Source organism: Leptodactylus fuscus, unplaced genomic scaffold (assembly GCF_031893055.1).
Source record: "Leptodactylus fuscus isolate aLepFus1 unplaced genomic scaffold, aLepFus1.hap2 HAP2_SCAFFOLD_903, whole genome shotgun sequence".
Classification (NCBI taxonomy): domain Eukaryota; kingdom Metazoa; phylum Chordata; class Amphibia; order Anura; family Leptodactylidae; genus Leptodactylus; species Leptodactylus fuscus.
The window spans coordinates 7,817-35,414 of NW_027440952.1; the positions used below are offsets into that span (position 1 = coordinate 7,817).

The window sequence follows — 27,598 nt, forward strand, 5'->3', positions numbered from 1 at the left end:
AGGCTAGCTAATCAACAAAACAGGTGGTTAGAAGCAGAGGCATAGACTGGGGTGATATCTAGGGGTGAAAGCAGTGTAGATGTGGAGGCAAGCTAAGCAGCAAAAACGGTGGCTACAGGCAAAGGCATACCCCCTGTTGCAAGACTTATTACTAGGTCTGGGACGCATTAATGGCCCCCCTGGCCAAATTACTGCTACTGAGGGGCCTAGTGTCACCAGGAGGGACAAGTATAGGCGCATGTTATGGGAATACCTGGCCGGCCCCAGCTCTGTTCTCTCCGATTCCTCTGTGCTCTACAGCCTACACTTACAGTCCTATGAAAACGTTTGGGCACTCAAATTAATCTTAATCATTTTTAGTTCTAAATATTTTAGTGTTTGCAGCAGCCATTTCAGTTTGATATATCTAATAACTGATGGACACAGTAATATTTCAGGAGTGAAATGAGGTTTATTGTACTAACAGAAAATGTGCAATATGCATTAAACCAAAATTTGACCGGTGCAAAAGTATGGGTACCTCAACAGAAAAGTGACATTAATATTTGGTAGCTCCTCCTTTTGCCTCTAGTCGCTTCCTGCAGCTTTTAATCAGTTCCTTGATCCTGGATGAAGGTATTTTAGACCATTTCTCTTTACAAAACAATTCAAGTTCAGTTAAGTTTGATGGTCGCCGAGCATGGACAGCCCGCTTCAAATCATCCCACAGATGTTCAATGATATTCAGGTCTGGGGACTGGGATGGCCATTCCAGAACATTGTAATTGTTCCTCTGCATGAATGCCTGAGTCGATTTGGAGCGGTGTTTTGGATCATTGTCTTGCTGAAATATCCATCCCCGGCGTAACTTCAACTTCGTCACTGATTCTTGAACATTATTCTCAAGAATCTGCTGATACTGAGTGGAATCCGTGCGACTCTCAACTTTAACAAGATTCCCGGTGCCGGCATTGGCCACACAGCCCCAAAGCATGATGGAACCTCTACCAAATTCTACAGTGGGTAGCAAGTGTTTTTCTTGGAATGCTGTTTTTTTGGACGCCATGCATAACGCCTTTTTGTATGACCAAACAACTCAATCTTTGTTTCATCAGTCCACAGGACCTTCTTCCAAAATGAAGCTGGCTTGTCCAAATGTGCTTTTGCATACCTCAGATGACTCTGTTTGTGGCGTGCTTGCAGAAACGGCTTCTCTCTCATTACTCTCCCATACAGCTTCTCCTTGTGCAAAGTGTGCTGTATTGTTGACTGATGCACAGTGACACCATCTGCAGCAAGATGATGCTGCAGCTCTTTGGAGGTGGTCTGTGGATTGTCCTTGACTCTTCTCACCATTCTTCTTCTCTGCCTTTCTGATATTTTTCTTGGCCTGCCACTCCTGGGCTTAACAAGAACTGTCCCTGTGGTCTTCCATTTCCTTACTATGTTCCTCATAGTGGAAACTGACAGGTTAAATCTCTGAGACAACTTTTTGTATCCTTCCCCTGAACAACTATGTTGACCAATCTTTGTTTTCAGATCATTTGAGAGTGGGCTGTCAATGCTCGGCGACCATCAAACTTAACTGAACTTGAATTGTTTTGTAAAGAGGAATGGTCCAAAATCCCTTCATCCAGGATCCAGGAACTGATTAAAAGCTACAGGAAGTGACTAGAGACTGTTATCTTTGCAAAAGGAGGATCTACTAAATATTAATGGCACTTTTCTGTTGAGGTGCCCATACTTTTGCACCAATCAAATTTTGGTTTAATGCATATTGCACATTTTCTGTTATTAAAATAAACCTCATTTCAATCCAGAAATATTACTGTGTCCATCAGTTATTAGATATATCAAACTGAAATGGCTGTTGCAAACACTAAAATATTTAGAACTAAAATGATTAAGATTAATAGGGGTGCCCAAACTTTTTCATAGGACTGTATTTTCTCATCTGTTTTTCTGTACTACACATCTCTTGTCAACTTCCTTTGGGATCTCAGAGGTGGTGGCCTCAGTGCCGAGAAACACATCTGAGTCCCCTTAGCAATATGCATTAAGAGAACCGGGAAGCAACCAAGTGTAGACAGCTAGCATAGCATCCAGCATGGCTAAATGCAGAGAAAGACGTTGTACCACTTCCAGTGATGGTAACTTCAGTGCTGCAGTTGGCAATGGACGGTGTAACGGGATTAGCTGAGGGATCGCTGTCTTGACCACTTTTTGGCACAAAATCAAAGTCCAATCAAGCAAAGTATGGTGCAAGGATATGATGCAAGGACACCTACACATCTGTCTCTGACACATTGGGGAGTTCACGCTGATCCGCCCTTTTGGCCTGCACAATCATGCGCTTCTTCCCAGCCACTCCCCATCTCCCAGGTGTTTCATTGCAGGCAGAAGTACAATGCAAGCCACCCACATGCCCAAGCCTTTAATGGCGTCATTGAAAAACTGCAGGCCCTGGAGATGTTGACGTTTATGCTTCTGGATACCCAGGCCTTCCGTCACCAGATGGCAGCTGGGGCACCTCCCTATGCTGGGCCTAGCCGTTACTACTTCTCTTGGTTTGCTGTCCCTGCCTTGCGCCTGCACGTGTCCCATAACATCAGTCGGGCCCAGAGCTCCGCGCTTTGCTGCAAGGTCCACTTGACCACCGACGCATGGACAAGCGCCTGTGGTAAGGGATGCTGCTTATCTTTAATGACACGCAGGGTGAATGTAGGGGAGTCTGGGCCGGGTGTGCAAACTGGGGTGGCCTATTTCCTCTCCCATCCCAAAATTCATGCCACAGGTTATCTGAAAGCCTACTGCGCTGCAACCTCCACCCCAGCTACAAGATGGAAACGCTGTAACACTGGCGTGGGGAGATGTCAGCAGGACGTGCTGAAGCTCATCAGCTTGGGGGACAGACGGCACACTGCCTCCGAGGTCAGGGATGCCATCCTGGCTGAGATGGCAATGTGCTTTTCCCTGCTGCACCTGGGGCCAGGCATTTTTGCATATGTGATAATGGCCGAAACCTTGTAGCAGATCTGGAGCTTTCAAGACTCAAACACGGTCAACACATGGACCACGTTTTCAATTTGTTGGTGTAAAGGTTCTTTGAAACCTACACTATTGTGCCTGATATACTGGTCAAAGTGTGGCCATTTTCATAAGTGAGAAGTAGCCTCTACTAGGCAGAAAACATTCATAGCGCACTCCTGTCATCTTCGCACCGTTGGCTGGTGGAGGAAGATGAGGGGGATGAAGTGGCATTTCATGTCACTGTCCCACAAGAGGCATGAGGGTGCACCTTAGTGCATCCCATTGCTTCAGCATGGATGGTGTGAAGGGGAGTGAAAAATGGAGGAAATGGAGAGTGACCCTTACAGTTGGTGGTAGCAAAGTCATGCCAAGTAACACACTGGCACACATGGCTGACTTCATGTTGGGTTGCTTTTCAAGAGACAAAGACATAGTTCACATCATGGAGAGCAAACAATACTGGATTGAAAAAAAAACTATATTGAGCTGATATAGCCTGACTGAATTTCTGTGTATCACACTTAGCTTTTGGGGGTAGACCCTTAAAAATTGGATTGAGCTGATATAGCCTGACTAAATTGCTGTGTATCACACTTAGCTTTTGGGGGTAGACCCTTAAAAATTGGATTGAGCTGATATAGCGTTGTGAAGGTAAACCCATATATTCCTGTTTTTATATATCTCTTATACTGCTTAAGAAATTATATTTTTCTCTATGCAAGCTTATTATACCTGATACACATTAAGATGGCGCCTGTATCCAGTACCGCACCCAAATGCTGACGCACACGATTGTCATGTGGTTTACAAGAAAGACAGTATTATTTTCTGGGAATCGAAACCTAAGAAGATGTTGAAATTTAAGAGCCAATGACTGATCGCCAGTGTATTCGGATACAAGACATATACGCTTACAGACTGCTGTTTTCAGATCATTTGAGAGCGCGCTGTCCATGCTCGGCGACCATCAAACTTAACTGAACTTGAATTGTTTTGTAAAGAGGAATGGTCCAAAATCCCTTCATCCAGGATCCAGGAACTGATTAAAAGCTACAGGAAGCGACTAGAGACTGTTATCTTTGCAAAAGGAGGATCACTAAATATTAATGGCACTTTTCTGTTGAGGTGCCCATACTTTTGCACCAGTCAAATTTTGGTTTGGAACACACTGGCACACATGGCTGACTTCATGTTGGGTTGCTTTTCAAGAGACAAAGGCATAGTTCACATCATGGAGAGCAAACAATACTGGATTGAAAAAAAAATTGGATTGAGCTGATATAGCCTGAGTGAATTGTTGTGTATCACACTTAGCTTTTGGGGGTAGACCCTTAAAAATTGGATTGAGCTGATATAGCGTGACTGAATTTCTGGGTCTCCCACCTAGGTTTTGGGGGTAGACACCCTGAATATCTGGATTGAGCGTACATAGCCTGAACTAATTGCTCTGTATCCTTGTTTTGGGGTTACACAGCCTGAAAAGCTGTTTAGCACGTATGTAGCAAGAAGTAACTGCTGTGGATTGCTGCTGTTTCAGGCCCCCCCAAAATTCAAGGCTTTTTCCAGCTATATGAACTTGTAATTGCTGTGGATTGCTGCTATGTTTCAGGGCCCCCCCAAAAAAAAAAAATAAAATAAAATAAAATTCAGGGCTTTTTTCATCTCTATATGAATTAGTCACTGCTATGGATTCCGGCTATTCTGTGTGCGGACAGCTAAAAATGAAAGCTGTTTCTCCGCTATATATGAAGTTGTATCTGTTGTGTATCCCTGTTTTCCACCGTCCGGGGAAAGCTGGACTGATGTCCCTACAGTGTATAGCTCTGAGAAGAGCTGTTGGCTTTCTTCATTACTTCTTCCCTGCCTATATGAAGCTAATTTCTATCTAGCCCTCAGCAGATATGTTTCTCTCCATATGTCTGACGGCAAAAATGTCGAATAGGGCGGCGGCCGTTCTTATGAATGGGAGGGCACATGTTTTCGGCAGACAATGGGTGTAGTGTTGTAGTGAGGATGCAGGTCTTCTGGAATAAGTCCAATATGAGATGGTTACTCTTGTAGATCAGAACCCTTTATTCCATGCTCCATCATGGCTCCCTGTCTAGCAACTCCTCCCCCTAAGCTCAGCTCCTCCTCCATTACTACCTCACTGTTGCTAGGCAGACAAAGCAGAATAAGTAAGCAGAACAGAACATACAGAACATACTTATAACAACATCACATCTCTCCCCTTCTTATAAAAAAAAATAAAATGCAAACATTATAAATGAACAATAAATAAAAGGTCCGAACTGAAAAGAACATTTTACTGCAGAACATAGTCCCTGAGGTTCGTTGGTGGCCTTCGACTTATCCTTGTCGGGTAGCGTTGAGACATCTCGTTATCAGAAACAGTCTGTGAATTTTCCGTATCTCTTGTTGGTGTTGCTGAACCAGTTGTACCCGGTGAAATGTCCTCATCATCTGTCTCCTCTGCACTGGCTCCTGGGTTGTAGTCACGAAGCTTTTTAAAATGGGAGACATTTTGTGTCACTTGATGACCCTGGCGTTGAGCAGTAACCATGGTACCTTTGACGTGTGTGACTTGAAAGGGTTCTGGATGATAAGGGGATGATAACTTGTCACTGGGTCTCAGCCTTTTAACCAGGACCCAGTCTCCCACATCCAGCTGTTTGAAGCAACAACTTCTCTTATCTGCATATCTTTTCATCCTGCCTTTGGCAAGGGAATCATTGAGGACCAATGGAGTCTGGACGTGAACTACTGGGATGTTTGGAAGCTTAATGCGCAAAGGCCTGCCGAAAAGCGCAGTCGCTGGCGGAGTTCCTGTAGTAGAGTGTGGGGTGGCTCTGTACTGTCTAAGGAACCTGTACAATTCTTGCTGCAAATCCTTGTGTTCCATGGTAGCAATCCAAAGAGTTTTGTTGATAGATTGCATGAAGCGCTCCACTTCACCATTGGCTTGAGGCCAGTAAGGAGTTATTTTCCTGTGGTTAAAACCAAGATAAGTTGCAAAAGACTGAAAATCTGCACTATTGAAAGGTGGCCCATTGTCAGTCTTCACTGTTTCAGGCATGCCATATGCAGAAAAGATTTTGTCCAGTTTTGGTATGACAGCTCTTGCAGAGGTGGTGGAAACGGGTTCAATGACTGGAAACCTAGAAAAATCATCTATGACAACCAGTAAATAGGAATGATCTGGCAAAGTGCAGAAATCAACACTCACAGCAGTCCATGGATTGTCTGGCAGAGGTGTCATTTGTACTGGTGCTCGGCTATGGTCCACCGTAGTTGCTTGGCAAGGTATACATGTGGCAATAAGTGCTTCCACTTGTTTATCTAGTCCAGGAAACCATACTTTCTCCCTAAGTAATTGCTTTGTTTTAACTATATCTTGATGGGCCTCATGGGCCAGATCGATCACTCTACTCTGAAGTTTCTGAGGAATGACCAGGCGGTTGTCCCGCAGTAGTATGTTTGAGTCAGATACAGAAAGAGAGTGTCTTGCATTAAAGAAGGCCTGCAAATATGCTGTTTGGCCCTGCGGTTGAAGACGAGTCTCAGCTAGAAAAGAGTTCCAGTTCTTAGACCGAACAGTGTCAATTACCAACTGAAGTTGGGGATCAGAATCCACCGCATGTTTAATTTCTTCGAGGGTCATTGCTCTTGGCACAGAGTGTGTAACAATGAAATTTACATGTTCCTCAGCTAAGACAGTGGCAGGCAAGTCATCTTTGGTAGACTGTGGTGAAGGGTGTCTTGAAAAATAGTCTGCAGGGTTCCCAGCTCCTGCCTCATATCTCAAGTGAAAGCGATAGTTCTGCAGGCGGAGTAGCCAGCGTTCAAGTCGTGGGGGTGGCTTTGATGAATGTTTATTGAAGATTGGAATGAGTGGTTTATGATCACTGATCACTGTGAATGGACGACCAAAGAGGTAAAGATGAAAATGAAGGCATCCCCATACAACTGCGAGAGCTTCCCTCTCAGTTTGAGAATAGCGCTGTTCCGTTTCTGTTAAAGCCTTGCTTGCATAGGAGACTGTGGAGATACTGCCAGTTTTGGACACCTGAGTTAAAATTGCACCAAGGCCTACAGGACTGGCATCCACAATAAGCTCAGTAGACTTTAGTGGGTCAAAATAGGCCATGACTGTGTCACTAGAAAGACTGGACTTAAGTGTATCAAAAGCTGATTGATGTTCAACTGTCCATGACTAAGGAGTATCCTTTTTAGTGAGTTGTCGTAAGGGTTCAGAAACAGTAGCCAGATCAGGTATGAATCGTCCACAGTATGTGACCAGACCAAGAAAACTTCGAACATCTGAGACATTTTGTGGCTGGCTAGCAGAGGTTATGGCAGCTACTTTCTCAGGGTCTGCAGAAACACCATTTTCAGAAAAAATGTAGCCAAAAAAATTCAATGACGTCTTGTTGAATTCGCATTTTGATGGATTAACAGTTAAATTGCAGGTTTGCAGTCTCTGAAAGACTTGTTCTAGGTGATTGTCATGTTCCTCTTGGGTTGTGCCAAAGATAAGGATGTCATCACTAACATTGAGGACTCCAAGTATTCCTGAAAGAACTTGCCTGATAACATTCTGAAAGATTTCTGCAGCCGATGAAATGCCAAAATTCAGCCTCTTGAACCTTCTTGAGTGCTAAAAGTTGTGATATATCTGGAGTCTTGATGCAATTCAAGCTGATGATAACCAGATTTTAGATCAATTTTTGAGAATACTTTTGCACCATTTAGATCTGTGAGAATATCATCAATGGTAGGCGTAATATGCCTTTCTCTTTGAATGGCTCGATTGGCATGTCGCATATCCACACATAACCTGATTTTACCAGGCTGCTTAGGTTTAGGCGCAACAACAATTGGTGAGACCCAGGGAGTTGGGCCCTCGACACGTTCAATAACATCATCTGTCTCAAGGTCTTGTAGCTCTTTCTCCACCAGCTTGCGGACATGGAATGGGATGCGCCTGTGAGGTTGAACTGACGGCTGGACTGACTGGTCAATGTGTAATTTCACTGGAAAGTCTTTCAGCTTTCCTAGGCCTTGAAAGAGTTGAGGATATTTCTGCATAATAGTTTGGACAGAAGAGTGTGTTACGCTGTTTGCCAGTTTCACTAGGCCCAGAGATACCGCACTATTGCAGCTCAGAAGAGTGTCTGCAGAACACTCCACTACATAGAAAGTGTCCGTGATGGATTTCCCATCAGCCGTTAGCAATGCCTGAAATTTGCCACATAGGGGTAATGCAGTAGCTGAACCATAAGGAAATATCTTCAGGTTAGTACATTGCAAAGCAGGTTTGTTCTTTAGCTGGCTATAAGTGGCATGACTAATAACATTGACAGACGCCCCTGTAACTACCAGTGTCTCCACCGGATTGCCATGTATTAAGATGACTTGTTTGGGATTAGACATTGCATGCACATTGTGAGACCCCTCAGTCACTGAGAATAAGTAGGTGCTGCTGGGCTGATCAGCAGGGGACACCGACTGCACTGCTTGAACTTTCTGTGGCAAGGCTTGTTTAGCAGAGAGAGAAGATTGTGATTTTGATCTGTAGACTTTTGCAAAGTGATTTAGTTTCCCACAGTTATGACAAGTTCCTCCCTGTGCTGGGCATGGTTTCTGATGAGGATAAGGACCTCCACAGTTGTAGCAGGCTGCAGCCTGTGTGTGAGGCACATGTGGCTTCTGAGTGAGCTTTGCTACAGAAGATGGCTGCTCTGGTATACAGTCTGTGTTCTCTATAAGTTTAGCTTGATTCTCTGCTGCATCATGAATACGTGCAATGTCCAGTAGCTTTGCTAAAGTCATGGTGGGATCTCTGAGTGCTTGTCTCCTTAACTTAGAGGACACACAACCTTGTATGATTTGCATCAGAATTTCCTTGTCTATATCAGCAAATTCACAGTAAGCTGCAAGTTGTCTTAAGCGGACATGATATTCATCAATGGTTTCTGTTGCTGACTGTTTTGACTGTCTAAACTTGAAAATTTCAAAAGCTGCATTTATGTATGGAGAGAAATGCTTAGTTAGCGCTGCTTTGCATAGATCATAGTCACTGTCCTCCCCTGTATTGGGCAGAGTTGTGAAGATATCATAGACTTGCTCCCCTGCATAGTGTAATAACATGGCTTTCTTTCTTGCATTGTCAGTAATGTTCATTGCTTGCAGGAATATCTCAAAGCGTTTCAGCCATTTATTCCAGCATGCTGCTAAGTTTGCTTGGGGCTGGTGCACATCAAATGCAGCAAAGGAGGGTAAGCAGGCCATGGCTGGTGCTAGGATTGCAGTCTTGTAAACAGTTTTCTGTAGCAGGGAAATACCTTTAGCTGATGATTCTTAATCCTCGTCGCCAATTGTAGTGTTGTAGTGAGGATGCAGGTCTTCTGGAATAAGTCCACTATGAGATGGTTACTCTTGTAGATCAGAACCCTTTATTCCATGCTCCATCATGGCTCCCTGTCTAACAACTCCTCCCCGTAAGCTCAGCTCCTCCCCCATTACTACCTCACTGTTGCTAGGCAGACAAAGCAGAATAAGTAAGCAGAACAGAACATACAGAACATACTTATAACAACATCACAATGGGTGTTTTCTATTTTTTTCACTGCCTCCATTGTCGTAGTTCCTGTCCCACCTCCCCTGCACAGTTATTTGTGCAAAAAACACGCCAGGGAAAGTGGGAGGGGATACGAATTTTTACTGCGTATGCGGCCTGGTATTCGATTGTGAAAGAATACATCGAACGCCATGATATTTGATCGAATACTTATTCGATCGAACGGCGTTTGCTCATCTCTAATCTTCAGGAAAAGTTTCGAAGCTTACCAACAGTGACTATTTGCATGAAAGAACTAATAACGTCATCATCAAAATCATACACACATTTTATAGATTTACATTTACAACCATTAGTCATTCAATTACCATCATATCTAAAAGACTCCGCACAATTGATTAGAGAATTTCACCAAGTTAACAGTCAGCATAACCAAGTCACACAGTGGTCATTACTCACTGCTGACGTGTCAGCATTATATAGCAATATTCCCCACCAGGAGGGCCTCCGATCTATTGATCATTTTCTATCATCCAATCCATCCATGCCTACGCACCATAAACAGTTTATACTGGCGGGTATAGATTTTATTTTGAATCATAATATTTTTTCATTTCAGGATAAGGTATATAGACAAACCAGGGGCTGCGCCATGGGGACGCGATTCGCTCCATCCTACACAAACCTCTATATGAGACTGTTTGAGGAGACCTATATTTACCATTCACATTACTTTCATACCCACATAGCCCTATTTAGGAGATATATTGATGATCTCATCTTCATTTGGAAGGGAGATGAATCATCAGCACATCAATTCATTTCTACACTTAATGACAATAATTTAGGCCTTTCTTTCACGCATCAGTTTTCCACCACCACTATTGAATTCCTTGATTTGCTTATTTCCATCACTCCAGATGGGACCCTATCTACGGCCACTCATTTTAAAAAAGTAGATGTTAATAGCTATTTAGAATTCAACAGTGCCCATTATGGCCCTTGGCTGCGCAATATTCCATATAGCCAATTCAAACGGGTGCGAAAAAACTGAGATATTGACACCACATACCATCAACAAGCAAACATTCTCAAACATAGATTCAGGGAGAAAAAATACCCTAAACCTCTAGTGGATAACGCTTACCGGAGGGCTTCACAGCTAAGTCAGTCTACCTGTCATACTGATAAAAATGAAGACAAAACTTCTCATTTGATAAATAACACACCCTCTGAAGTATGCAATAACTTCATTACAACCTTTAATTCTGACCACAAACAGATCAAAGCAATATTATCCAAACATTGGAACATGTTACGTAGTGACCCATTCCTCAATCGAGCCCTCCCCGCTCATCCCAGGGTCACCTTCAGAAGGTCGACCACCTTGCGGAACATTCTTGCCCCCAGCAGGCTCCGCAACCCTAAACCTCTGAGTATAACATCTCCCCTAACAGCACCAGGAGTGTACAAATGTGGACACACCCGGTGTTTATGCTGCAAGAACATACACCATAAAGCAATATCATTCAAATCTAACATAACCCAAGAAACATTTCAGATACAGACTATACTTAACTGTACCACCAAATATGTCATCTATTTACTCGAATGCCCGTGCAATCTCCAATATATCGGACGCACCATCCAACCATTCCATTGTAGGGTAAACAGGCATAGGTCTAATATCAATAAAGGGTACCAGAAACATTCTGTATCTGCCCACTACAGAGTAATGAACAATTGCAATTTTAGCAACACAGTAATTCTGCCCATAGAACATATACCTGATTCCATCCTGGACCATTTTCAAAGACTTAGACAATGTGAATCCTATTGGATCTATAAATTGAACACCCTTTATCCACACGGTCTGAATGATGTGGTGGAATCCTCAGTCTAACATCAATTACGATTATTTTTATATATGTATGTATATAAGCCTGCATCATACATTTGTCAGTCCATTTATTCTGGAAACAAGACCTCCATATCCCCTTATCTGGGCTTTAGGCATTAGGTTAATCCTCGGTACTCAACCTTTTCTACCTTTATAATTAATACATTTTTGTCTCTTCTTCTTGTTTGTATTATTGTCATATGCCACTATTTATATGGGTGTGTTCATATAAGCGTACATTTGTATTTTTTAGCTTAGTTAAATTGCTTGATTCATAAATCCAATTTATCCAGTATTGTTTCACATAACCATAGCCATGTCTTTCCGATATGCTTTAATGTCAATTTTAATATATATGTACGAATATTATCAAAACATGACCACCATTATATGCAGCACTGTGTGTGTGTGTATGTATGTGTGTATATATATGTGCGTCTGTATGTGTATATGTATGTGTATGTGGCGCACCTCCTCACCTGTATACACCTTTACCCCTGTATACACCTCCTTATAATCATTCGCTAATTGTGAGATTTTGTGTGTGTGTGTGTGTGTGTGTATGTATATGTATGTGTTTATATGTGTGCGTCTGTTTGTGTATATGTATATGGCGCACCTCCTCACTTGTATACACCTCCACACCCGTATACACCTCCTCGTAATCATATCCACCTGTAAACGCCTGCTCCCTGTGATGCACGAGGCCTAGGTGTCGCCCAGGTAGTCTATTTAGTTCTGGCTGTCTGGAGCGCAGGTTAGCTGATTCCTATGCTCTGACAGTTCAGGACATCTGTGAGTAACATCCTCTGATATAACTTATTACAGATTTACTCTACATGTGAACCTTTGATTGACTGAATGTAAGATAAGACTACTGTCTCAGTTTTTAACTTTGTATATAACATGTTTGTGACATTACAACTTGTTTCCTGCTCTGAACATACCATAGACTGTTTCTATATTTGTAATAGTTTTAAGTTTTGGCAATCTGCTGATCTGTGTATTTTTTACTACTATTGTTTTAGTGGCCTGAGGAAGACGCCCAAAACGCGTAGCCTACATTTTTGCATATTTTTCTACTGTCAATTGGAATGAATAAAGACTCAATAATTTGGTTTTATTTTTGCATGCAATTGGCTTCTGTTTTATTGTCACACAGTAGCGCTCTATAGATATCCCGGGTTTTATTTTTCTTGTTCATTAACCTCCACCACCTCATTGGTTGGTGTCCGGGTAAGAGCTGCAACTGCCTATTTTCAGCCCCCTTCCAGGGTTTTCTATATACGGGCGCCAGGTAACTTTTTTTCTTCTTGAGAACTCATAACGTTCATAGATAACTGATTACAGCATAAACAGATTCAACAGTCGCTTAAAACATTTAGAATAATTGATCCGCCATTGCAAACTCACCTTCATTCAGCATCGCAGGAAATTACAGAAGTTGGTGTACGGTTCTTTTGCAAAGTTCTAAAGAGTTTTCAAACGATGAAGCCAAATTTGCAAATTTTGTAGAATTCCATAATCGAAACATGCAATGGCGATCACTCAAAAGCTTACGACAGTTCTGTTAACTTGTGTAACTGCAGTTTCCGGCTACAATATTGTGTTCCATGCAGACACATGCTTTTAATGAGAGAAACCCAATCAATTCCTTTGTATGATAGGAACTGCTTCCACAAAAAATACTGGGAAAATTTGCAAATTGAGCCTAGTTTTGAAGACACAGAATTTGATTTATATTGTGCTGTGGAAGAACAAGAGACTATTGACGAAGAACCACTCAGTAGTACTGCTAAGTACAATCTGGCGTTCCAATCCCTAACTCAGTTGGCGGATATTTTATCTAATCACGGAACTTCAACCTTTCTAAACTACTTGGAAGAAATCAAGGTTATCCAAAACAATGCCAGACGAGGTTCTTCGTTGTTACAACCCAGCTTGTCATATAACCAGTCTGTACATCAAGATGTTGCAGGTGCTGAGACTTCAAATGTTCCGGATATAGTTGATGGAAATACACCACCTTCTACAAGCTGCAAATCTTCATCTGCGCGTCCGCAGGTAGTTGTGCCTTTTCAGGATGAAGGTATCCACAAAGAGGAGAAAAAGGGAAACAACCAAAACACAAAAAAATTGCAAGGAAATGGAGAAATGTCTGATTTGCCACTTTGATTTGGGGAAAAAGTCTAAAAAATTGACAACTTGTTTTTCTTGTTGTTCCACACTACATGAAGATTGTTATAGAGTGGATGGATGTCCGCAGTGCCAGGAAGATTAGCCATTGTAACATAAATGTCTTAATAAAGTGAAAATTTACTGGGATAAATATGATACATCTGCAGTTCATTTAAGTTTATAGGCACGGTACACGGATGGTACCTAAAAATAGCCAGGAGTTCATAGGTACGGTACCTAGAAATAGCCACATCCAGATTTTAATTCAAATTATTATTATTATTTTTTTTTTTTTGCACACACACACAGTCACATGACCTTACTTCTGTGATGTCATAAAACTAGGATCTGCTTACCTATTATGTGAGGTTCTGTTCACATTTGCATATGATGATGTCATAATGCACATATTTGCATATGATGATGTCATAATGCACATATTTGCATATGATGATGTCATAACGGAACCCTGAGGGTATATAAACCCTGAGCGCTGTGACATCACAGCCATTTCTTGAGTTGATGCTTTTGCTGACACTTCACTTTGGTTCTGGAAGAGCGAACTAGTTTGTACTACATATCTAGTGATTACTTCCATTCCTTCTTACTGATCTTTGATCAGGGCCCAGTAATATCGGAGCCACCTGAGAACTTAGTTCTCTAATATTTCATCAGATCCGCCTTGGTAACTAAGCCATGAGCGCCCGAGAGCTGCGTCAGCTGATAGCTGACAATGATACATGGCTGCGCCGACCGGAGAATCAAGGTAAGTGAATTGTTCAGGAAGAGAGAGACAATATTCCCCCCACCCTAGAGGAGATTTCCTGGGAGGAGTTATCCCTGGGCTCTGCTCAGCAATGTTTCAGGGTAAACAGCACATTTTCCATTCCTAGTCGTTTGGGGTGGGTTTTACTTTCCTCCGAATTCCACCCCTGCCCATGATAGAAAACAGAAGTTCTTTATTCAGGCAATTTGACAAACTGGGCCCCATAATCACAAAACAATAACCCGTCTAAAACATAACTGTTATTCCCAATAAATCAATAAAAGAAATCCCAACAACATTAAACCCCCCACTCAAAGGGTATGTTCACACGGAGGAAAAGGTCACGGAACATTCCGCAACAGGAAAAGACAAAAGGATATATCCAGCACTCGGAATCCGGCCTAATAAAAATAAACTTAACTTTTATTAAGAATTGGTCATTCTTCCATTAAAAATTGTTTGATCATACGAGGGGTAAGCTAATGTCCCTTGTATGATCATAATTTTGTAATGGAAGAATGACCATTTCTTAATAAAAGTTAAGTTTTATTTTTATTAGGCCGGATTCCGAGTGCTGGATATATCCTTTTGTCTTTTCCTGTTGCTGCATTTTGGCTTAGCCGAGAGAGCCATTATCCGTGCACCGATCTTTTGGAATCCTGCTACAACGCTGACGGCTCTGACACGTGAGTAGTGCACTTCTAAATTATTATCATTTTTTCTATATTAAGAGCTGTGACCTTCATATCTTTTTCACGGAACATTCCATTTGAACATTCCGCGACGAAATGCCGATGCAGCATCAGCTTCCTATCGCGGCAACCCACTCCTGTGTAGGCCCGAATAAATGGTCAAGCCATGGAATTCACGTCTGATTCTGCGCAGATAGGGCATGTTGCTTCTTTTTTTCGCTACTAGCTAGCGTTCTGTCCAGTTTCTTCATATCTCCCATCACTACCTTGTTCAGAAAAGAAACTGCCACCCCCCAGACCCTTAAAGAGGACCTTTCACCGATTTGGGCGTAGGCAATTCTATATACTGCTGGAACGCTGACAATGATCTGAATTCAGCGCACTGTCGGCTTTCCCAATCTGTGCCCCGGGTAAAGAACTATCGGCCCTGGTACCGTAGCTCTTTACAGTCAGAAGGGCGTTCCTGACAGTCACTCAGGTACATCCTTCTCCACAGCAGTGCCTATTGCGCTGTACTGGGTGAGCTGGGAGGAACGCCCCCTCCCTCCAGATAATATTTGTCTATGGACAAGCACTGTCAGCTTTCCAGCAGTACAGAGTAACTGCTCAAGCATACATCAATATGATCAGCAAAGTGAGTTTTTGCTGAGGTTACCCTCTTTGAACGGGCACCGGAACAAACAAGGCTAACCCCGAGAGAAACTGCCGCTATTATTATACCCTGGGGTCTTTTCAGACCCCGGAGTATAATAATCAGAGACTCAGGGGAGGTGAAGAAGCATAATAAACAGTGTAACTCACCTCTCCGGGATCCATTGTTACTCCTAGCACAGGCTTCAGGACTTTATGGCAATGTTCCAGACGTGACGTCCCCACGTGACATCTGGGACATTACTGTTCAGATCTGTTTTCAGGGCATCCTGTCTTGGGCTGGTTAAGAGAAAAAATAAGGAAAAAAATAAACTGGTAAAATTACCGCCCCTTTGAAAGTGCTGCCTGAGGCGGCTGCGTGACCTCGCCTCAGAGGTGCGGCCCTGGTTGGGGGAAAGCTAGCGCTCACCTGTGTGGAGAGGGAACTTATGGGCTTTAATCCTTGGTGGCCAGCGCACATACAAGTCTATGACAGGGAGAGGCTGTTGCTTGTGTTTCCAGTTAATTTAGGGAACTAACAGCCCATTGGGGTTAGTGTTTACTGGGGAGAGTGCCTTCTATGCCTCCCTGTTGTTCTTAATGGCATATGCTATGGACATGCATTAATCCCCGCGATTATCAGGTTGGACAATTATATCTCCCAAAGATCTTTGTTTGGCATTAGATTAGGCTTCTAATAATCTCTATAAATCCCCATTAGATTATTATTGTTTTGGTCCCTGTATGATTACTATACACTATGAGCAGCGGGACCGTTAGGGCTAGTTCACACGGGGGGCAATGAGGCAGATTTTGACAGCAGATTTCACCTCAAAACCTGCCTCCATACAATGGTGGTCTATGGAGACTGCTAGCTTTCATTTTTCCGCTAGCAGTTTTCCCTCCCTTCTATTCGCTTTAGGGGAGAGGAAACTGCTCCAGAAAACGCTCCAAAGAACGCCTCAAGGTAAAAAACAACGCTTCCTAATTAGCAAGCGTTTTTTTTTCGGGACCAAAATAAGCCAGGCGGTTTTTACGTGTGAACTAGCCCTTAGCATTGGGGATTTAACATTGCTGGGAGTTCTTTTATTTATTTATTGGGAATAAAAAAAAATTTCAGACGACTTATTGTTTTGTGATTATGGGGCCCAGTTTGTCCAATATTAGTTGATGGCGTCCCTTCATCCAGTGAATGATATATATCTTTATTCAGGTTACTGTTGAACTTAACTATACTGGGGTCTCTTCTCCTCAAAACCCTTAGCAATAACAGGATCCATTCCTATGGGCTAAATGTGTTACCTTTATATATTTACAGGTCAGGCAGCAATTGTCCATAGACTGAGGTCATCCCTAGGACATCGTGGAGAACCTTCTACTGGACATCAAAGAAGCAGGAATCCTATCACTGCGAGGACAGGGAGACGCGACAGAGCTCCTCCACAGCACAGAGGACTAGAAGAGAGCAGGGAAAGAAGCCGCTCTCCATTAAGACCCGCCCCTGCAGAGCCCTCCAGAATAATAGGAGAGAGTAGCAGTGATAACAACCGTCCAGCAAGTGGATCCACAGCTGACACCACTGAATTTCAACGGCCAAATCCGGTTCCTCCCAGCCGCAGACCCCCTGAGGTTCCAATTCCAAGCAGGTCTCCTGTATACCACCACCCTATAACTCGTGTATTCAGTAGCTTCCTTCGGCTGCTGGGCATAGGTGGGATGACGGAAACGCAACCACTTTCACCAAATGCACAATATCTTCTTTTGCTGGAAAGAGAGTATCCTCGATTCAGCAAGAGAGCTCTGCAGATTCAGAACTTACCCACTAGAGAGGTAATACCTCAGGAGGAGGCCCAGTCATGTGTAATCTGCATGACTGAATATGAGATTGGAGAGCGAGTCACAGAGCTTCCCTGTACTCATAACTTTCATCAGGGTTGCATCTCGATCTGGCTGCACTCCAACTCTCTGTGCCCCGTGTGCCGTGAGCACTTCGTCCAATGAAGCACCAACAATAACCTCAGGGGAGAATCCTGCCTTGTATTCAGCCCTGGTTGTGAACTCACCATGAAGGGCTATGAACAGAGACATCCCAAAATAATGGAAGGTAAGCCATCTATATTTCATCTTTTCCCTCCGCCCTATCAGATGTATGTGACATGTAACATAGAAATAATAACATTTTATCTTTCTCTATCCAGAAAGAATATCCAAGCCTGGAAAAAGAACAGCCTGAACTACAATCCGTTACAGGACACGGCAGCTCCAGACCCGGATGGTGCCATATACTTTATTCCATGGCAAATTCTTCCTAAAAAAAAAAAAAAAGTAAATAAAAAAAAAAAAAAAAAAAGATTGTGTAAATTGTTTTTACTTTTTTTACTGTATATAATAATATTTTGTGATCTAGGAGCCTATAATGATAAGTAAGACAGAGGTAGCAGTTACACCAAATACACGACCGCACCAACAAATGCTCCAATATATGGCAGATATATGTAAATGTGTATATTGTGTAATGAGGAGATCATAGCTCCAGGGGCTGCGGGGAGGGCAGATATACATGGGCCTAAGTGCACAAGGAGGCTCAAGGCCCCTCTGTTATTCTCCAACTCTCTCAAAACATCTGGGAGGGGCCCCTGGATATGATAAGGTGGTATAGGTGAACTGTCTGGCGGTATTATATGAGCAGGGAATACAGGGCCGCATTAAATATAGGGCAGATGGTGCACTCCTATCTCTTTTTAGTGATTATTATGTAAGACAAAACATGGAGATGCCGGGGATTGAACCCGGGGCCTCATACATGCAAAGCATGCGCTCTACCACTGAGCTACATCCCCTCATACACAGTGTGAAAATGCTCATGTTTCTGAGACTACATACCACCTATATGGCAGTATTACATTGGTATTATTATTATTATGGGCAGGTATATGGCATTTATACACTCACCGGCCACTTTATTAGGTACACCTGTCCAACTGCTCGTTAACACTTAATTTTTAATCAGCCAATCACATGGCGGCAACTCAGTGCATTTAGGCATGTAGACATGGTCAAGACAATCTCCTGCAGTTCAAACCGAGCATCAGTATGGGGAAGAAAGGTGATTTGAGTGCCTTTGAACGTGGCATGGTTGTTGGTGCCAGAAGGGCTGGTCTGAGTATTTCAGAAACTGCTGATCTACTGGGATTTTCACGCACAACCATCTCTAGGGTTTACAGAGAATGGTCTGAAAAAGAAAAAACATCCAGTGAGCGGCAGTTCTGTGGGCGGAAATGCGTTGTTGATGCCAGAGGTCAGAGGAGAATGGCCAGACTGGTTCGAGCTGATAGAAAGGCAACAGTGACTCAAATAGCCACCCGTTACAACCAAGGTAGCCAGAAGAGCATCTCTGAACGCACAGTACGTCCAACTTTGAGGAAACAGATGGGCTACAGCAGCAGAAGACCACACCGGGTGCCACTCCTTTCAGCTAAGAACAGGAAACTGAGGCTACAATTTGCACAAGCTCATCGAAATTGGACAATTGAAGATTGGAAAAACGTTGCCTGGTCTGATGAGTCTCGATTTCTGCTGCGACATTCGGATGGTAGGGTCAGAATTTGGCGTCAACAACATGAAAGCATGGATCCATCCTGCCTTGTATCGGTAACGGTTCAGGCTGGTGGTGGTGGTGTCATGGTGTGGGGAATATTTTCTTGGCACTCTTTGGGCCCCTTGGTACCAACTGAGCATCGTTGCAACGCCAAAACCTACCTGAGTATTGCTGCTGACCATGTCCATCCCTTTATGACCACAATGTACCCAACATCTGATGGCTACTTTCAGCAGGATAATGCAATGCCATGTCATAAAGCTGGAATCATCTCAGACTGGTTTCTTGAACATGACAATGAGTTCACTGTACTCCAATGGCCTCCACAGTCACCAGATCTCAATCCAATAGAGGAGCATCTTTGGGATGTGGTGGAACGGGAGATTCGCATCATGGATGTGCAGCCGACAAATCTGCGGCAACTGTGTGATGCCATCATGTCAATATGGACCAAAATCTCTGAGGAATGCTTCCAGCACCTTGTTGTATCTATGCCACGAAGAATTGAGGCAGTTCTGAAGGCAAAAGGGGGTCCAACCTGTTACTAGCATGGTGTACCTAATAAAGTGGCCGGTGAGTGTATATTTCCACTTTACTAATCACATAATGATATCCAGTAGTATCAGCACAATAGGGCTACACGTAGTATATTGTCTCAGGAATTGGAGTATTTGTAGAGGTTTCCCATAGGGGATGTAGCTCAGTGGTAGAGCGCATGCTTCGCATGTATGAGGCCCCGGTATCAATCCCCGGCATCTCCATGTTTTGTGATAAACACCTACAAAAACATCAAAGATCCATAAAACTGATAAATGTGCAGGAATTCAGGAAACATCTGCCCGTATCCTATTAATATTATAAAGGTGTGAGTTTGGATGTTTGTGTGTTTGAATGTTCAGATGTTTGTTCCTCAATCACAGCCAAACGGCTGAATGGATTTTGGGGAAATTTCACACACACATACATATTGCCCAGGAAAAGGTAATAGGCTACTTTAAATGTGGGCCACTCACCCCAAATCGCCACCGTGACCCTCCAAAAAACCCTCCGACACAGCTGTAACAGCTGGCATTCTGCCAGCACTGGTCTGTGCACGCACCTCCTATTGGTGCATGGCAGGCTGTGGGCGGGTTCTGGAGCCAGGGCTGCGGCACCATAGGTTGGGGACTGAAGGTGGGCGTGCCGATTCAGCAGGGACACAGTGAGCAAGATGGCGGCAGCCCACATGGTCCCAGCGCCCTAGCTATCCCAGGCCACCTACACACTTCGCGGATGGCTAAGGAGGAGGCTGCTGCACCCGACACACCACATAACAGGTCAGTGCAGCAGGGACAGGGGGTTGGGGAGGGGGTTGGGGAGGGGGTGTCCCGGGGAGGACAGCTTCATGTCCCCCCCCCCCCCCCCTACATCACCCCAGTGTAGTTGGACTCACCTTGCCACACTCCCCCGCGGCTCATAGGTGTCGGGCGGCTGGCTGCGTATGGCAGGTAGGCTGCAATAGAGGCGCCGGTATTCTGCAATGCACTGTATAATACCGGCGGCTCTATTGCAGTCTATCTGCCTAGGATGTAATCAACTCAAACACAAAAACATTCATGTATCCACTTCAGCTTGTAAGGACATATTGGATACGGATCCTTGTAGACCAGGGCTCGGCTCCGCAGTGCAGCGAAAGACTGACAAGCCAGGAAAGCAGCGCAAGGTCCCTGCTCTGCCTCATATATGCCACAGGCAACCAGCCGCCCGACAACTATGTGCAGTGAGCGAGCGGAGAGAGCGGCGGGGGAGCGTGGCAAGGTGAGTCCAACTACACTGGGGCCGATGTAGGGGGGGACATGAAGCTGTGAGCAGAGATGGGAGGCAAGAAACTGGGGGAAGAGATGGGGGGACAAAAAACTGGGGGGACAAGAAACTGGGGGCAGAGATGGGGGACAAGAAATATAAGCGGTTCAGCGCCACCGCCAACCCGCAGACGAAGTCGCGGGTAACTGCTAGTAGGGCATATGGTGCACTCCTACTGGGCCCTATGGTAGCGGGGGCCTCTTGGGACACCAGGACAGTCCCAGTTTACATCTGCTGTGAGGCCTTAGGAGGCAGATTGCTGAATCCAGGAGGGGGCAGCACTGAGAGCATTTGTTGGGGGAACCTGGCGAGATTTGTCTCATGAGATCTCCTGGTGGTTTCGTCCAGACCGGAAATGTGCAAAACGGAACTGCGGTACATGTCACTGAGCTGTTAGTGTCCTTGTGAACCCAATATAGACTAATGCACCTTCTATAGGGGATGTAGCTCAGGTAGCACTACTAATGTGTATAGTATGGGAGTATTATCCGTGTGCACTATATGGTGGTATTATTGTTTTGCACAGTGTGACAGTATCATTTATATTCACTCTATGTATTTAGTATTTGTTTGTAGGACAGTGTTATTTCGGTGTGCTGTATGTGGGCGCTGTATGGCGACATTTTATCTATATAGCGGTATTATTATTATATATTTCCACTTTACTAATCACATAATGATATCCAGTAGTATCAGCACAATAGGGCTACACGTAGTATATTGTCTCAGGAATTGGAGTATTTGTAGAGGTTTCCCATAGGGGATGTAGCTCAGTGGTAGAGCGCATGCTTCGCATGTATGAGGCCCCGGGTTCAATCCCCGGCATCTCCATGTTTTGTACAGGTTTATCTAAATACAATAAAGATGACAAATTTCAGAGCTCAGGTGTCTGGATGTTCCTCAAATAACTGGATTTTGTCAAAAAATAAGCTTAAAAGTAAAAAGATTGTATCGTTCACCATCATATAATGTGGAAACATAAGCGCATGGTGGACAGTAGGGGGCAGTCAACTCATACACAAAAACATCCATGTACGCACTTCAACTTGTAAGGACATATTGGATATGGATCCTTGTAGACCAGGGCTCGGCTCCACAATGACAGGAGGTGCAAGATGTCGGGCACATGATAATTTATACTGGATTTCTGGCATATCACGTTGGTGGTAGGATGTGAAGTCACCAGATGCTGCAGGATCACCGGCAATGTATTCCTGTACATGTATTGTGCGGACTAGACTGCCCCCTAGTGTCCATCATTTTCTCTACAGACAAAAGGTTAAGCTCTTTTACATTAAATTCCGTCTTCGTATTATCCCCGAACATATTTTGTGTGACTTCCTGCCTGTATATCAGTTTTACTGACCTTTGATGTTTTGTAGTTCTTTGTCTCAAAGGATGGAGGTGCCAGGGATTGAACCCGGGGCCTCATACATGCAAAGCATGCGCTCTACCACTGAGCTGCATCCCCTATACGACGTTCCTACTTATGCTCCCAATGCATCCGAGAAAAATAGTCGTGCTTACACTTCAGCCCTCCAGGGGGCCCTGTGCGTTGCATATCACATTGCTGTCAACCACGTCCCGACACGGTTCAGCCTCAGCTACATGATATGAGACGCATGGAGCCCCCTAGAGGACTGAATTGTAAGCAAAGGTGGCTGTGGGCAGCGGCAGGGATCGGTAACTAAATAGGACCTAATACCTGCTGGGATTATTTCCCCTCAGTGCAGGGGCTCAATGGAACGTGTTGTTTCATCTCAGAATTGGGAACGTTAGTGGAATAGTTATACAGGGGATGTAGCTCAGTGGTAGAGCGCGTGCTTTGCATGTATGAGGCCCCGGGTTCAATCCCTGGCATCCCCATGCCCTGTACAGGTTTATCTAAATACAATACAGATGCTACATTTCAGCGCTTAGGTGTCGGGATGATCCTCAAACAACTGAATTGTGTCAAAAAATAAGCTTAAAAATAAAAGATTGTATCGTTCACCATCATATAATGTGGAAACATAAGCGCATGGTGGACAGTAGGGGGCAGTCAACTCAAACACAAAAACATCCATGTACGCACTTCAACTTGTTGAAACACAAAAGTGTTTCTTTTACGTGTACTGCGTGGTAGCACTGCTAATGTGTATAGTATGGGAGTATTATCCATGTGCACTATATGGTGGTATTATTGTTTTGCACAGTGTGACAGTATCATTTATATGCACTCTATGTTTTTAATATTTATTTGCAAGACAGTGTTATTTCGGTGTACTGTATGTGGGCGCTGTATGGCCACATTTTATCTATATGGCGGTATTATTATTATATATTTCCACTTTACTAATCACATAAGGATTTCCAGTAATAACAACACAATAGGGCTACATGTAGTATATTGTCTCTGGAATTGGAGTATTTTTAGAGGTTTTCGTATAGGGGATGTAGCTCAGTGGTAGAGCGCATGCTTCGCATGTATGAGGCCCCCGGGTTCAATCCCCGGCATCTCCATGTTTTGTGATAAACAACTACAAAAATATCAAAGATCCAGAAAACTGATGAATGTGCAGGAATTCAGGAAACCTCTGCCCGTCTGTATTATAAAGGCTGAATATTATCTGTTCACCATTTTAGACTCCTATGTCGATAGTGACCACTAGGGGGCGGTGTAGCTGACACAATACATGTATAGAAATACATGGCCAGTGATGTAATAAATAGTGCTCCTTAGTGACTGCAAACTTGGACACAAAGGACCTGCGCTTGCCAAATGGATGAGTAAATATACGATTATTATTGAACAACACACTACGCATTTCGGGCATAACTCTGCCCTTCTTCAGGTGTAAAAGTTCTTTACCGTCAGGCCAGGAGGCTTGTTAACCCGGCGGAAGGCAAGGTTCCATACACCCATACATACACCCGTGAGGTGTGAGGTACCCTGCAGCTGCATCCAATCCTGAGAGGGATCCTTGGCCAAGTGATCCCATCATCAACAAAACAGTTGTGTATGCACACTACCTAAAAGGTGAGCCTGTTTTTTGTCATCTGAAATTATCACTATCAGTACGATCTCCACTACGGGTTGCTCGGTGTTTCTTTTGTTTTTGAGATCTGAGAAAAATAGTCCTGCTATCTATCATTCGCTTACACTTCAGCCCTCCAGGGGGCCCTGTGTGTTGCATATCACATCGCTGTCAACAACATCCTGACACTGTTCAGCCTCAGCTACATGATATTTGATGCATGGGGCCCCCTAAAGGACTGAAATGTAAGCAAAGGTGGCTGTGGGCAGCGGCAGAGATGTGTAACTAAATAGGGCCTAATACCTGCTGGGATTATTTCCCCTCAGTACAGGGGCTCAATGCAATGTGTTGTTTCATCTCAGAATTGGGAACATTAAAGGAATTGTTATGTAGGGGATGTAGCTCAGTGGTAGAGCGTGTGCTTTGCATGTATGAGGCCATGGGTTCAATCCCCGACACCTCCATGTTTTGTACAAGTTTATCTAAATACAATAAAGATGACAAATTTCAGAGCTCGGGTGTCTGGATGATCCTCAAACAACTGGATTTTGTCAAAAAATAAAAAGATTGTATCGTTCACCATCATATAATGTGGAAACATAAGCTCATGGTGGACAGTAGGGGGCAGTCAACTCATACACAAAAACATCCATGTACGCACTTCGACTTGTTGAAACACAAAAGTGTTTTTTTACGTGTACTGCGTAGTAGCACTACTAATGTGTATAGTATGGGAGTATTATCCGTGTGCACTATATAGTGGTATTATTGTTTTGCACAGTGTGACAGTATCATTTATATGCACTCTATGTTTTTAGTATTTATTTGTAGGACAGTGTTATTTCGGTGTACTGTATGTGGGCGCTGTATGGCTACATTATATCTGTATGGCGGTATTATTATTATGTATTTCCACTTTACTAATCACATAATGATTAGAGATGAGCGAACAGTGTTCTATCGAATTCATGTTCGATCAGATATTAGGCTGTTCGGCATGTTCGAATCGAATCGAACACCGCGTGGTAAAGTGCGCCATTACTCGATTCCCCTCCCACCTTCCCATGCGCCTTTTTTGCTCCAATAACAGCGCAGGGTAGGTGGGACAGGAACTACGACACCGGTGACGTTGAGAAAAGTAGGCAAAACCCATTGGCTGCCGAAAACATGTGACCTCTAATTTAAAAGAACAGCGACGCCCAGGTTCGCGTCCAGCTAGCTAGGGCTTAGATTCTGGGTAGGCAGGGACAGGCTAGATAGGAAGGAGAAGACAACCACAACAGCTCTTGTAAGAGCTAAATTCCAGGGAGAAGCTTGTCAGTGTAACATGGCACTGACGGGCTCAATCGCCGCAACCCAGCTTTCCCAGGATCCTGAATGGAATACACTGTCAGTGTATTCCCGTATACCCGATATATACCCCCGATACCCGTTCCAACGGTGTGCCCCCCCACCTTCACCCCAGAAATACCCTGCAAGTCCCCTAGCAATAGAATTGGGGCTATATACACCCACTATTTTTGCTACTGCCATATAGTGCCATTGTCTGACTGGGAATTCAAAGAATATATTGGGCTTACATATAACTTCAATTCCAGGGAGAAGCTTGTCAGTGTAACGTGGCACTGACGGGCTCAATCGCCGCAACCCAGCTTTCCCAGGATCCTGAATGGAACACACTGACAGTGTATTCCCGTATACCCCATATATACACCCCAAATCACCGTTCCAACGGTTTGCCCCCCACCTTCACCTCAGAAATACCCTGCAAGTCCCCTAGCAATAGAATTGGGGCTATATACACCCACAATTTTTGCTACTGGTATATAGTGCCATTGTCTGACTGGGAATTCAAAGAATATATTGGGGTTACGTGCACCCACAATTTTTACTACTGGTATACAGTGCCAGTTTCTGACTGGGAATTCAAAGAATATATTGGGGTTACAAATACCCTCATTTCTTGCTACTGCCATATAGTGCCAGTTTCTGACTGGTAATTCAAAGAATATATTGGGGTTACGTGCACCCACAATTTTTACTACTGGTATACAGTGCCATTGTCTGACTGGGAATTCAAAGAATATATTGGGGTTATAAATACCCTCATTTCTTGCTACTGGTATATAGTGCCATTGTCTGACTGGGAATTCAAAGAATATATTGGGGTTACGTGCACCCACAATTTTTACTACTGGTATACAGTGCCATTGTCTGACTGGGAATTCAAAGAATATATTGGGGTTACGTGCACCCACAATTTTTACTACTGGTATATAGTGCCATTGTCTGACTGGGAATTCAAAGAATATATTGGGGTTACGTGCACCCACAATTTTTACTACTGGTATACAGTGCCAGTTTCTGACTGGGAATTCAAAGAATATATTGGGGTTACGTGCACCCACAATTTTTACTACTGGTATACAGTGCCATTGTCTGACTGGGAATTCAAAGAATATATTGGGGTTACGTGCACCCACAATTTTTACTACTGGTATATAGTGCCAATTTCTAACTGGGAATTCAAAATGCGCAAGGCTCCCGGAAAGGGACGTGGACGAGGCCGTGGGCGAGGTCGGGGGAATGGTTCTGGGGAGCAAGGTAGCAGTGAAGCCACAGGGCGTCCCGTGCCTACTCCTGTGTCCAGATGCTCAAACACTAGAGTCTCCTCCATCTCCGTTCGATTTGGTGGTGGATGACCAGCAACCCACCCTCATCGACGATGATGTGACGCAGTTGCCGTCAGGGCATCCAGTTGACCGGCGCATTGTGCGGGAGGAGGAGATGAGACAGGAGTTGGAAGAGGAAGTGGTGGATGATGAGGACACTGACCCGACCTGGACAGGGGGGATGTCAAGCGGGGAAAGTAGTGTGGATGTTGAGGCAAGTGCAGCACCAAAAAGGGTAGCTAGAGGCAGAGGCAGAGGTCAGCAGCTTAGGCGAAGCCAGGCCACACCCGGAATCTCCCAAGATGTTCCAGTTCGTACCCAGCCCCGAAAAACTCCCACCTCGAGGGCACGTTTCTCGAAGGTGTGGAGTTTTTTCAAGGAATGCGCCGAGGACAGATATAGTGTTGTCTGCACAATTTGCCTCTCGAAATTGATTAGGGGCTCTGAGAAGAGCAACCTGTCCACCACTTCAATGCGCCGTCATTTGGAATCCAAGCACTGGAATCAGTGGCAGGCAGCAACGGCAGGACAAAGGCCGCCTGCCGTTCACGCCACTGCCACTGCCTCTGCCACTGCCTCTGCCTCTGCCACTGCCACTGCTGACTGTGCTGGCGATGCACTCCAGAGGACGAGCCAGGACACCACTTCATCTGCCTCCGCCACTTTGTTGACTTCTCCCTCATCCTCCCCTGTTCCTGTCTTATCTCCTTCTCC

The 27,598-nt window shown here is 44.1% G+C and overlaps 7 non-coding genes across 7 annotated transcripts; 5 read left to right on the forward strand and 2 right to left on the reverse strand.

Annotated features, from left to right (window-relative positions):
- Positions 1-18,523: 18,523 nt before the first annotated feature.
- TRNAA-UGC (transfer RNA alanine (anticodon UGC)) lies at positions 18,524-18,595 on the reverse strand. Its single transcript has one exon. It is a non-coding gene; the product is annotated as a tRNA-Ala (tRNA).
- A 1,447-nt stretch (positions 18,596-20,042) lies between these two features.
- Positions 20,043-20,114, forward strand: TRNAA-CGC (transfer RNA alanine (anticodon CGC)). The gene has a single exon. It is a non-coding gene; the product is annotated as a tRNA-Ala (tRNA).
- Positions 20,115-21,954: 1,840 nt separating this feature from the next.
- TRNAA-CGC (transfer RNA alanine (anticodon CGC)) lies at positions 21,955-22,026 on the forward strand. The gene has a single exon. It is a non-coding gene; the product is annotated as a tRNA-Ala (tRNA).
- Positions 22,027-22,594: 568 nt separating this feature from the next.
- Positions 22,595-22,666, reverse strand: TRNAA-UGC (transfer RNA alanine (anticodon UGC)). The gene has a single exon. It is a non-coding gene; the product is annotated as a tRNA-Ala (tRNA).
- A 323-nt stretch (positions 22,667-22,989) lies between these two features.
- Positions 22,990-23,061, forward strand: TRNAA-UGC (transfer RNA alanine (anticodon UGC)). Its single transcript has one exon. It is a non-coding gene; the product is annotated as a tRNA-Ala (tRNA).
- A 563-nt stretch (positions 23,062-23,624) lies between these two features.
- On the forward strand, positions 23,625-23,697 carry TRNAA-CGC (transfer RNA alanine (anticodon CGC)). The gene has a single exon. It is a non-coding gene; the product is annotated as a tRNA-Ala (tRNA).
- Positions 23,698-24,604: 907 nt separating this feature from the next.
- TRNAA-UGC (transfer RNA alanine (anticodon UGC)) lies at positions 24,605-24,676 on the forward strand. The gene has a single exon. It is a non-coding gene; the product is annotated as a tRNA-Ala (tRNA).
- The last annotated feature ends 2,922 nt before the right edge of the window (positions 24,677-27,598 follow it).